General features: G+C 30.8%; 1 pseudogene; it reads right to left on the reverse strand.

Annotated features, from left to right (window-relative positions):
* Positions 1–73: 73 nt before the first annotated feature.
* LOC114723603 (bZIP transcription factor 11-like) lies at positions 74–1,590 on the reverse strand (annotated as a pseudogene).
* Between the last annotated feature and the right edge of the window lie 12,343 nt (positions 1,591–13,933).

The raw sequence follows: 13,933 nt of genomic DNA on the forward strand, positions 1-13,933 counted from the left end.
TGAATTTTCTACCATCTTCATTTCCAGTCAAATCAGATGACTGATCTCAGCAAAGAGCATAAAAAACTCAAAAAACTTAAAAATACATTTAGAGAGAGAATTTGACAGAGAAAATCATAGGTACTGTTATAACCCAACATAGGAGACCCACAACAACAATGGTGGCTGGACTCATTACCCTAGACATTACATCACTCTTGACAATACCTGCCCCTCCTACATTAACCAGTACTTACCTAAAGATTTAACACCACACAGTACAACAAAAGGCACACACATACACACACAAACACAATAAAAAATGATATGGTGTTCGAGTGTGATTTGACCCCGGATCACCCATAATATTACAATTCCAGTTTCAGGTTCCACTGCTGAAATTTTTATTCCTTAATTATCTTTTTTTTTTTTTTACCCTGACTGACTCAAATCTACAGCAACCTAATTAACAATCCCATCGTCTTTAAATCTCTGTAAAATCCGGTTGTCTTTTAACAGTACTGGAACATGTCAGGAGAAGCCATGATCGGGTGGTTCAGGCAGGTGGCCATGTTTAATGGGCTGTTGAAGAAGAAGCTGTTGGTGGATTCCATGAAGGTGGATGATGATGATGAGTTTGAAGCTGCAAAAACTGCAGAACTTGTGTTGACGAAATCCACATTTCGTTCAGAGATTGCAATCTGTGGGTCAGCTCGTTCATTTGGGCTCTGAGCACAGAATTCTCAGCCTCGACGGTGAGATATTGTTGGGTTGTGAGGTTTACGCTTGTGAGAATCTGATGATTCTCCTTCCTGAGCTGAGACACCTGAGCCGCCAGATCATCCAGATGCTTCTGTTTTCTCATTCTTGATCTTCTCGCCGATTCACGATTCGATATCATCCTCTTTCTCTTCCTCTGATCCATCAAGACCTGCAAATCCTCATCTGAACCAGAGTTTCGAACCAGGGATGATGACCCGGAAGACGTTCCACTAGAAGAAGCCATGGGATTCGAAAGAAGGAAGACCAAAAGAAGACGGACACTACTATTTTTGACGCAGGACCCGTACACCAAGAAACACACAAACCCAGAAAAACCAATGCAGAAAATAGTAATATATATGACTAATCCTGATCAACTAAGAGGCTCAAACAATCATGAGACGTAGTACAGCCAGTAGAGGAAGGCAACCGAGAAAGATTGAACAAGGTGGGTCCTGCGCCTGACAGTAGAATTTATCATACAACCACAAAGGAAGATTTCACTGAGAATCGGATACATGAATCTCAAACATCAAGAACATAAAATTGGGCATTTAAGACAGGCTTCTGAAAATCTACCAGAGAAAGAAAAAAACAGACGGCGACTTTCCTGTTCCACCAGATCCAACAATCAAATCCACCATAGAAAGGGAGGATCCGATACGTGGGCTATGGGTTTTTCTCGGAGGCTGAATCGAGGAGAGAAGAAAGGGAAGCTTTGGGAAGGATTTAGGGGTGGCTTTGCCAGAAGAGTCTGGAGAAATAGGGGTCTGAGGAAGAATAGGACGGAAGGAGAATTTGTGGAAGAAATGGGAGAGGACGGAGGGACCAGAAGCGAAATAAGAAAATATCTGCAACTGATTATCTTGAAAGTGTGATTAGAAACAGGCCTAAAAGGAAGAGGAGGGAGGGAAGTGAGCGTGGTTGAAGCGTCGAATTTATAGAACGAAAAAAGCCAACTTGATCACAAGTACAGTTTTATTGGTTATTATTTAATTCCCATATGAGGTGCCACGTCTTTCTTTTTCTCCAAAATAGAATTGGAATCTTTTCTTCCACAACGATAAAATATTACTTTCAACAAATCTATAATCACCTCAAATTTCAAATTACAAAAAGTGATATATATATATATATATATATAAAGGTTATGTAAAAAGTACGTGATAAATTAGGCGCGTCGTAAAAAATGAAAAAATGACTGAAATAATGTATTTTAAAAAGACGTATATGGTACTCACAGGAAGCTTGTTCAGAGAGCTTTATGCGATTTCCTGCATCAGAAATAATTAGCTATCACTCTTACAGAAGATTACAAAACAAGCATTCAGAAGGGTCCAGATACAGCTGTGAACCAAACATATATATATAACAACAAAACTCGCCCCACTATTTGTGATCATTCTTTTTCTTTTTCTTTTTCTTTTCACTTGTATGCTTTTGAATGACCAAATTCATAAAATTAGTTTTATTTTTTTGAAATAGTTAATTTACCTAACACGTTTGATATTTCTATGCTTCTGATTTGTTGATGGGAACATTTTCCAGCGTTGGAGGGGAAGTTGAGAAAACATTTCGCATGCGAGCTACAATTTGATAGCGATCGTAGTTTTTGCGTGGTCTAATATTATTAATTTTCACATTGCGCTCTTTAACATGCTCATGTGTTGAAGGGTAAATTGGTCCTAAAGTTTCAGTGGGCGCGAGGTGCCATCCTTTTATCCATTTTTTTTTTTTTAAACGAGAGAAAACAAACCAATTATCATTTTTTATACTAAAACTTGTTATTGCATATTCTCTCGTTGTGAACGGATTTCAAAGCAATTATGAGACCTAATTACCATTCTCCTTTTTTCCCTTATTATTCAAACATTCGATCTTGTTAACGAGGAGCATAAAATCCATTATATCTGAACTCGTTTAGGGCCTCTCACTCTACTTCAGTTGATCAATCACTAACAGTATAAAATACTTCTCTAGTCTAATTCTTAATATTAAAGATATTAATCAAATTAGTTAATATGATATTTTTTTAAATACTCTAATCATGTTCCTAAATTCTCTTCTTTCCTTTTCTTTTTTTGACCAGACTCTTTTTTTCTTTTCTATTTGATTATTATTGAGAGAATACTAATAAAATTGATTGAGAAGAAAATTAATAAACATATAAAATATGTCTTATATATAAAATTAATATTAACTTTCAAATTAATTCATACATTAAATACACGAGTTTTCTGGTCCAAAAAAGTTAAATGCATGAGTTCACGTTTAGTTTGCTCTACACTATATATAATATGAATAACGTTTAGTTAAGGTTATACATGTAATTAACGACGAAAAGACATGCAATGATACGGTCTGATTAATCAAGAGCACAGACGGATCAATAGCTATTTTCCAATATTATTATAAAGCCGGAAAAGTATTCAACTTTTTTTAAAGGAAATTTTTAAAATAAGAGCTTGTTAAAAAGAACTCATAAATAATAAAGAAGATTTGGAAACCCTCTGTCTCTCTCTCTCTGTTTTTTTTTGGCCTTGAAACTTTGTGTCTCTCTGACCATTAGGTATGCGCACACTATTTGTGTCACCCCCATATGGTTTGGGGGTCTGGATTCTCTCAGCGGCAGCATCTCCCAGCGTCTCTCAGCGTCCCAATATCTACCATCAGATTGATCTAAGAACTCATAATATGCCATATCATCATGCTATTAAAAATTAAAAATAAATCTAATTAATGCTATAAGATTGCCTTTTTTTAAAAAAAAAAAGAACTATTCTTTTTTTTAAAAAAATCTGAGTGCAACACCTAATTTCTTGGATCTACTTCTTTAACTGTAGAGTTTATTAAGAGTCCAAATTAATATAAATTGAGTTGGATAAAACCACAAAGAGAGGCAAAGTTCTGCTATCAAGCAAAAATACTTGATATAGTTTTGTCACTCTTTATGGTTTTGCCTGACTTGATCTGTATTAGATTGAACTTAGATAAATTTTCCAGTCTAAGATGGATAAGTCCAAAAAAATTATATATAAATATTTGATGGTTAAGTTTTTTCATTCTTTATGGTTATCTGGATAAGTCTGGAGTCTGAACGTCTCGTAGATTCTCTAACTAAAATGAGCCAGGTGAAAAAAAACTGAATATTCCATGCTAAAAATAATCCCAGTTGAAATCTAGTAAAAAAATTTGATTTATTTCTAATTTTTAATAATATCACAACGTGGCACAATATGATATGTGTTAGATGAATTTTAATGGCTGTGATTGCGCCGCTGAGGGACGCTGAGGGAAGAGGACGCTGAGAGTATCCTCTTCCATGATTTGGGATTTTCTGCGAGCTTCAAGTGATAGTTGCTCCGCTTGCTCATTTGCTTGTCTCAATAAATATAGGTCATGTTTTAAATTTAAATTTTTTATTATTATTTGCTTTCAATAATAATATTATGGTTAGATGAAGAGCATTAAATAGAAGATTTAATATTAAAAATAGCATAACACTAAATAGAGAATAAAATTATAAAAAATAATTCTTACTTTGTGCATATACATATATTCCTCCCGATTAAAAATAAGTTTCTTTCCGTCAAAATAAAAAATAGTAGTAGTAGTAGTTAACCCGTTAAATTTGATCTGCATTAAGACAAATCTTTTAATTTTGTCCTTGTTCAAATCAAATCTACATCACATATCTTTTTTCTTTCTTTCTGTCAAATATATGTGTCGCTAATAAATTGAGATGAAATTAGAGATTGGTAGTTGAGTAACTTTCTAAACGAATGAGTTATATTCCACAATTTTTTCCCAAAGAATCCCCCAAAATCAGAGATTGTTAGTGAAGTAACTTTCTAAACGAATGAGTTATATTCTACAATTTTTTTCCCAAAGAATCCCCCAAGTAAATAAAAATGGAGGAGTCTAGGAGTTTGTTTAATTAGAATAGCTTATAAACAACTTTTCAAGTTATAAAATATGAAGTGCTCCTCCGGTCCTTAATATAAGACTCAATTCTTGAGTTAGTTTTGATCATAAATATAAGACTTATTTATCATATTTATCAATTTTCTCTAAATTACTCCTATGGATACTCCCTCAACCATAATCAAGTAGAAGAGGGAGAGGGGTATTAAGAAAGATGATTATGGTGTTTTAGGAAAAATGTGTCGCATTTCTTATAATTAACTAACTCACCTAACTTCATTAATCTAATTAAATTAGTTAAATGAGTCTTACATTAAAGATCGGAGGAGTAATTGTATGGGAAAAATTTTATGTAAAAATGCTTACAAACACCCGTGGACAGCTGATTCAAACAAGTAACTTGTACAACATTAATTTATGGTCAAAACAAGATCAATTGAATCATCAAATGTTTTAGCAGATCATGTTATTGACGAAAGACTTGTCACTTATATATTCATACTAATTAAGCATTTCGATATTAATTTCAGATATACTTCCTCCATCTCTAATTATAAGATTGTCTTTTTAAATGAATTTTTCCCTTTTTATAAGGTCCCATTTGAGTTTGTCTAAACATTTAATACATTGTTACCTATTTTACCCCTAATAAATTTCATATATTACATTCTCTATTTATCTCATTATTACTCTCTTATATTTATTAGGAGTATATTTGGAAAAAAAACTTATACTTGTTACATATGAATTATTTTTAACTAATTTTAACTGTTTTCTTAAAAAGTATAATTAAGCTAAAATATTCTTATAATTAGGGACAAAGTAGTAAATTTCACAGAACTGCACCAATCTCGCAGTGGTTTTTTTTTTTTAATGTAGTTTATTTTTGTTTTACTTCCATACGTGATGGCTGTTTTGTGGATGGGACTGAGTAGCTGTAGCAATTATCAACCGACTGTACGGAATAGTAGCCGCCCACCCTACTTTTATTTTTCACCATCAGTGACTCCCTTGAGGGACAGGAAAAGCCATGCATTTATGCCTCACCCGCTCCTGATGTACACTCCCTCCATTTTTAAAATTGGTAATTTGCATCCACCTACGCAAAATATTTTTTCAAATATATTTAGTATCTGAAAATATTTTTTAAAATATGTCTAGTATTTTAAAATATGTTTTTATCTTGATATTAGATGTATCAAAAATATTTTTAGGCACCGGACACAATTAAAAAAAGATATTTTAAAGTACTGAATATACAAAAAAATATTTCAAAATGCTGAATGTACCATAAAATACCCATTATTTTAAAAAAATTTTAGGATGTTGAATACAGCTTATCCTTTAAAATTTTATTGAAGGAATAAAAATAATATGATTTTAATGTGTATTTTATATTTTATACTCACAACTGATTTTACTGCATATTAGATTATAAATTGAAATGTGAAGTATTGTAATTTTAAATAAGTTGACCTTTAAATTAATAGTACAAAAATATTTTAGTATGATTTTTGAATTATTACTTCCAAATGAAAAGAAAAATCTGGTGACATGAGGAGCCAAGTAGAGCCGGAAAAATGGGTTGAGCCCGTCGGGCTAGCCCGTTTAGATTCTGAAATTATGAGGGTCAGGCTTGATATTTTTCCCTTTAAATGAAAAATAAGCCCTGGAGGGCTTAAAAGGGCCTTTTATTTTTTTTGTTTTTAAATTTTTTTAATATAATTCTAATGTTATTAATTTTTTACATTGTTAATAATATTTTAAATATTTAGTTATTATTATCATTTTAAAATTAAATTTAGTGTTAGACAATAATTTATCTAATTAAATTTTAAAAAATAGGTTAATTTGGATTTTAATAATGATTTGATTTATATTATATGCGTTGATATTTTTAAACTATATATGTATATTTGATAATAGAGTATTTTTATACTTATATAACTTGTGATTCTATAATTTGAATTAGAAATTTATGAGTTTCAACAACATTGTTTCTCGCATTAAAGTAAAATAATAACTAGATTGTAAAATTTAAAAGTAAAATTCCTATAAAGAAGAAAAACTTGATATTTTTGTTACGAAAGAAAAGTATATTTATGAAGAAAAGTAATTAATTATAGTGATGATGAAGTTTCAAAAGATTAATGATAGTATTTATTTATTGCACAAGTGTACTATAAATAAAACTTTTGAATGTTGTTATCTTGTTAATGAATATTTTAGATGTTTTTAGATGTTGATAAATATTTATATATAATGATATTTTATATTTGTGACTTAATTTTTTTTCATATTTATGTCTTTTTCTTTAACAATTTCATTGGTTTATTTTTATTGTTTTATAAAAAATATGATAAATATAAAAAATAGTATTTTTTTCTTAAACGGATCAAAAGCCCATGGGTCGGCCCTGAGCCCTGTAGTTTAAAGGCCAGGCTTAGCAAATAGGGATATTTTTAAAATTTCAGCCCTGAAAAGCTGATCTTTTTAAGCCCACCAACTCTAAAAGATTAGCTCTAAAGGGCCGGACCGGCCCTAATTCTCATCTCTAGAGCCAAGGGAAATTGGACTCAGCAGTCAGCATAGAGCGCGTAAGGTGCAACGGCTGTAGTACCACTTCGGAGGGCAAGAGAAGTTAGGTTGGAAGTTGTCGTTCTCCATCACGCGAAGTAGGGACGCGTAGGAAACACAAACTGTGAATTTGCCTTGCCAGTGATAGCAACCGTGGGGGAGGGTGAGGCATAGGAAACTGTAGGCGCCTAATGACCAACAAAAAGTAGGGGAGAAGCAGCGTTGGTTCGGGGGCCCACCTATCGAATTTTACCTTTCTAAGGTCAGGCCAGGCCCTGCGATTGGCGTTTACCTTATTACCCTTCTTCAGGGGCTGGTGGCATGAAAATTATTCAAAAATCTCGTTTATAGATTTAATTTTATGTTAAATATTACTTTCTATTCTTCATGTACCATGAAATTGAATAATTTAAAAAAATTAAGAAATTTATTAAATTACTTTAATATGTATTTATTATTTTTTAAATTAATTTGACTCACTTATAAGTTGATAAATGTATTTTTGAGAGATCATGTATGTAATATGGGTTATAATTAAGTAATTTAATATTTTTTTTAAATTTTGGGTCTTATATTAAGGATCAGAGACAGTATATGAGTTGAATTTATTTTTTTCTTTAATATTTATCCATTTTGTTCCAAAATAAACCCTATAGTAACGGCACATGTTAAAAAGTTTTTATTAGGAAGTAATTTCAATGCACATAATTAATAAAGATATTTTAAAAAAAACAGCATATATTTATTATAAATAATTAACTTATCTATTTTTTTAATATTTGTAAATTAGTAATCCAAATCTTATATGAAGAACCTGAGATAGTATTAAATTGTTTGTGTTTGTTGCTTTAAATAAAAAAAATATTGCACTTCCTTTTTTGTCAATTACAATTATTTAATTTTTAACGAATTCTTTTAAATTAATAATAATTAATATTTAAACAAATCAAATTGTTGATGCTGCTTTTATATAAAATTTGAGATCAATTTTATAAGGGAAAATCACTAACAGGTCCCACAGAAGACAATTTATTACTCTGAGGTCCCACGAAATGTCAAAATCACTGACAGGTCCCAAGGGACCTCAGAGTAATATTTTCGTTTTGTAAAATGACATTACTGCCCCTCATATTCCAGATTCACATTTGCTCTGTCATTACAATTTACAACCTCAGCAGCGACTATTAACAACCTAATGAGAGGGCGTTAACAACCCTAGCAGTATCCGTTAACAACTTACTTTATAGAATTATATAACCTCTACATAAGAGTAAATTATAACCAAATAATATAATACAACAACTTTAACACTAAAATGGGAAGCTTTTTGATATCATTAAGAATTTTAACTAGATCCAATAGGATTATAATAATATTTTAATGCGAATATCCATTTACAATCTCAACAGCGATTATTAACAACCGAATGAGAGGGCATTAACAACCTAAACAGTAGTCGTTAACAACTTACTTTATAGAATTATATAACCTCTGCATAAGAGTAAATTATAACCAAATAGTATAATACAACAACTTTAACACTAAAATGGGAAGCTTTTTGATATCATTAAGAATTTTAACTAAATCCAATAGGATTATAGTAATATTTAATGCGAAGATCCATTTACAACCTTAATAACGACTATTAACAACCGAATGAGAAGGCATTAACAACCTAAGCAGTATCCGTTAACAACTTACTCTATAGAATTATATAACCTCCGCGTAAGAGTAAATTATAACCAAATAGTATAATACAACAACTTTAACACTAAAATGGGAAGCTTTTTGATATCATTAAGAATTTTAACCAAACCCAATAGGATTATAGCAACATTTTAATGCGAAAATCCATTTACAACCTCAACAGTAAGTATTAATAACCTAAGGAGAATTGTTAACAACCTTAGCAGTGTCTGTTAACAACTAACTTTATCGGATAATATAACTTCTAACTATAACTAACTAAATTATAACTAAATAGTCTTAAAGTTAATCTTATATAGTTGTTAGAGGTTATATCATCCTATAAAGTCAATTGTTAATAGATACTGCCTAGATTGTCAACAGCTCTCTTTGGGTTATTAATACTCACCGTTGAGGTTGTAAATGGATCTTCGCATTAAAATGTTGCTATAATCCTATTGGGTTTAGTTAAAATTCTTAATGATATCAAAAAGCTTCCCATTTTAGTATTAAAATTGTTGTATTATACTATTTGGTTATAATTTACTCTTATGCGGAGATTATATAATTCTATAAAGTAAGTTGTTAACGGCTACTGCTTAGGTTGTTAATGCCCTCTCATTCGTTTGTTAATAATCGCTGTTGAGATTGTAAATGGATATTCGCATTAAAATATTACTATAATCCTATTGGATCTAGTTAAAATTCTTAATGATATCAAAAAGCTTCCCATTTTAGTGTTAAAGTTGTTGTATTATATTATTTGGTTATAATTTACTCTTATGTAGAGGTTATATAATTTTATAAAGTAAGTTGTTAACGGATACTGCTAGGGTTGTTAACGCCCTCTCATTAGGTTGTTAATAGTCGCTGCTGAAGTTGTAAATCGTAATGACAGAGCAAATGTGAATCTGGAATATGAGGGGCAGTAATGTCATTTTACAAAACGAAAATATTACTCTGAGGTCTCTTGGGACCTGCCAGTGATTTTGACATTTCATGGGACATCAGAGTAATAAATTGCCTTCTGTGAGACCTGTTAGTGATTTTCTCATTTTATAATGTGCTTATATAAGTATAAATTCACTTATGAAAAAAAGTATAAATTCAGTGTGATTTTTTTTTTTTAAAAATCAACGAAACAGTGTTCTCAACTTTTTACTCTGTGCTAGTTGCTAAATGATAGTAGTACTATAGAGTAACAAAAGCGGGGTAAAGATTTGACCCGCCGCCATGCCCACCTGTGACGAGATTTATTTCCCGCGTGTGATGGACAATTATTCAACGGTCGATATGACTCAGAAATTACTTCCCATGCATGAAGTTTGAATTACATGTCAAATTTGAACTCCAAAAAAAAAAAAAAAACATGTTACTAACTTAATTCATAGATTGCCTCCAAGATTAAAATCGGTTTTCTTCCCCCTTCGATTTGGTTTAATTTTTTTTTTTTTGGGATTCTTTTGCGTAGCATTGTAATTATATCACTTAGTAACATAAATCATTTTTTCACATTCACTGTTTAAAAAAAAAGGGAAAATCACTCTTTAAAAATTTTATTAGTGAAAAAGCCTGATAATTTTTATATATAGAAAGTACCGGTAATTGATAAATTTTGTACACATAGAATATTAATACTCTAACTTGATCTCACCAGTAAAAATTTTAATTTGAGATCCCCCCCCCCAGTTTTTCCTTTTTTTTCCCCGATTTCATTCCAGTGTCTTAACTTGTATCAGAAAATCGAATTATTTTTATACGACTTATAATTTGAATAATTTATTATGGTTTTTTTTTAAGGTCTGTTTCAATTACATGGATCGAAACTGGTGTTTACGCTTCATTTCTTCTTCTTAGAGAGCCCATCGTATCACTATTGATCACATTACAACAATAAGGGGTGGATGATCATTTAAATAAGTGATCAAGCAGCTTGTTTTAATTAATACTATACTAAAAACAACTGTTTCAGTACTATAACATGAATCATAATTATTCTTATCCTTTAAAAAAGGTCACCGTGAAATGTTGAAAACAAACCTTTTAACCAATAAAATAAAAAGCGTGATTAATGTATCCAATATATCAATAGATAACAATTAAACTGAGAATCATAGTGAAATGTGTTTCTGATCCTGTTATCTATAAGGCACTGATAACAAGTTTTATCATTAAAAAATTTAAAATTTTATCAAATATGTTTTAACATTTAATAACTTTTTAATGTTACCACCTCTGGTTCTTAATATAAGAACTAGTTGACTAATTTGAGTAGATTAAAAAAATTAGTTATGTTACCAACGAGCAGTTGGTCAAGCTGGTAAGTGGGCTCGCCCCCCGTAAAGATGAGAACCTGTGTTCGATTCCCGGGAAGCGCTCTCGTTGGGAGAGGGACCAACCCCACCCTGTGGGTGGCACTCCGAACCCTCGAATCCGGACTAGTCGATCGCTCGGGTACATCCGGTCCAATGAACCGGGGCCCAGAAAAAGCGTGGTTGGATACCGGGTGGTTTACACCGAAAAAAAAAATAGTTATGTTAGTTATTTGTAATAAATATATGTTATTTTTTAAAAAATTATTCTTATTATTCAAGTGTATTTACCAGAACTATCATTATTATAGAACTACATACCTTGAAAAAAAAATGAAGGACAAAATAAATTAAAGTCTTATATTTAATTAAGATCAAAATAAAAGTGATTAAGGATTGAGGTAGTGCTATGTTTAATGTGCATATTATATGCTCTATGACTTGTCCTCATAGATAATAAATAAAAAGCATAATCATATATATGCATGAAAAATTTGACGAAGTGATTGATGATAAGATAAAAAATATTCTGTGTCTTATACTTTAACACATGGTCTCTTCTAATTAAGTTAAAATGCTCTAACACGGGGCCGTGTGAGAAATACACAAACAAAGCTGGCCCAACTATTTCATTATTATATATTATACATGTTATCATCATGTACAAGAATATTTAGGGATTAGCTTTTTTAATGTGTGGCCTTAGAGCTGATGAAGAGGTAAGATTTTATTTATAATGTTGGCTAGAAACTTTTTCCACTTTTGATTACTTTGGCCCCTGATGTCAGCACATTAAAGTGGTTCCTAATCATTATTTTTTTTTTAAAAAAATACAGGGTTAATAGAAAATTTAATCTCTTAAATTTGCCTTCATCTTAATTTTGGTCTCTTAAATTTTAAACCACAGGTTTTAATTTCTCAATTTTCTTTTCATTTAAAACATTGGTCTTTATAATACAATAAAAACTTAGATTATTTTATACAAAATAAGGGTATTTTTGAGAGACAAAAAATTATATTAACCTAAAAATATAAAACAAACTTAACTACAATTTTATTCAAAAACTAAATATCATCAGATTATTTTTGAAATCGTAATCATTTAAAAATGTGACTAAATCCACCTTAATGTTTTAAATACAAGTAAAAACAATGAAGATCCTTCTTGTTCTTCTTTGCTGAAATCACAACCGTATGTGCACCCATTAAGAAAACCATATAACTAGTGACATTAATATTTACGAACCACACTCAGCGCACATGTATGTGCATTAATTGAAAATATGGGGATAAGTAATAAATGGGTGGGGCAAGAAAATCTGGGGGCACTTAGATAGGAGAGTGACAAAAAAGACGAACATGAAAGAAAGCGAAGAAAAATATGTTTGCGTTTGGATTGGATTCATTGTACTTATCACATTCGAACTCAAATGTTATCCATATTCTCAGCAAATTGCCTTCGTTGATAAGCAAATTGTCCCCATTTCGTAGTCACTAGTCAAGCATTTCTGAAAAGTGAAATCCTCTCCCTCCCTCCCTCTCTCTCTCTCTCTATATATATATATATATTCTGTATTTCTGTTGTGATTCTTCTATATATCTACCTTTGACTGTTTTAATTGTTTAGATATATTTTTATATTCTTGAAATGGGTTCTGAGTAGATTAACAAATAAAGAAAACTATATGTGCTGTTAGTATAATGGGGTTTTGAACCAAAAAAAGATAAATAGTTAAAAATGAAGACAGAGACATCCGGGGAAAAAAAAAACATGTCCGGGTGGCGAAATCTAAACCCACCTTACGAGACTCTTGATTTTCATAAAAAGGAGACATAATTTTATATGTTTATATTCAATTACTAAAGAATTTCAATGTAAACTAAGCGCAATAAATGCTAAAAAACAGTAGAGCATAAAACTAGAATCATTTTATTCTTATGTTAGGTAACATTTATTTATCTTTTTTTATGTAACTGTGTAGTTCATTATAATTTATTATAAATAAAGTTACTTTTACTTTAATAAAGCGTTAAGATAACAATAAATTGAAAGCATGATAAAAGAATAAAAAAAAAATTAGTTTATGAAAAATTATAAATTTAAAAATGTATCGACCATTATTAACATGAGATTGTAGCGATCATGCTTTTATATGAGAAGTTTAAGAATAATTTATAACATTTTATAAAAAAAATTGTTTCATTATAAACAATTAGCATGCCGTAAAATTTATTTCTCACGCGAAGAGGGCATTATCTTCCATGGTTGCACGATTGACAAAAGCCAAGTTTGAAGCTAAAGGAGAAAATATAAGTGGTGAAAGTGCAATTTCTCAGGGGACAAGTACAAACTTTTAGAAGAGACAACTGAAATTTTTTCTCTTTAAAATTAAAATGTGCTTTCGGCCTCAGGAGGCCGGCTGCCCCAAAAACCTTACACATATAGGGCCATCCCAATATCTATTCAAACAAATATTAATGAAAAAACGTGGAATCGTAGTGCACGATGGATTTATATAATCATTTGACATTTGAATTTGTTTTTGGGACAGTTTCTGTATAATCTTCTATAGAGTTTGAATTAATATGAGTCAACCTAGTGAAGAGGAAAAATAATTTATCCAAATAAGCAAGAAACAAAGAATTAAGAAGAAAAGCAGAGTCAATTAAAGCCACCCCTTTTTTGTTTGGTA

The sequence above is a fragment of the Neltuma alba genome, unplaced genomic scaffold (genome assembly GCF_004799145.2).
Source record: "Neltuma alba isolate B1F8T4 unplaced genomic scaffold, ASM479914v2 tig00012148_pilon, whole genome shotgun sequence".
Taxonomy (NCBI): Eukaryota; Viridiplantae; Streptophyta; class Magnoliopsida; order Fabales; family Fabaceae; genus Neltuma; species Neltuma alba.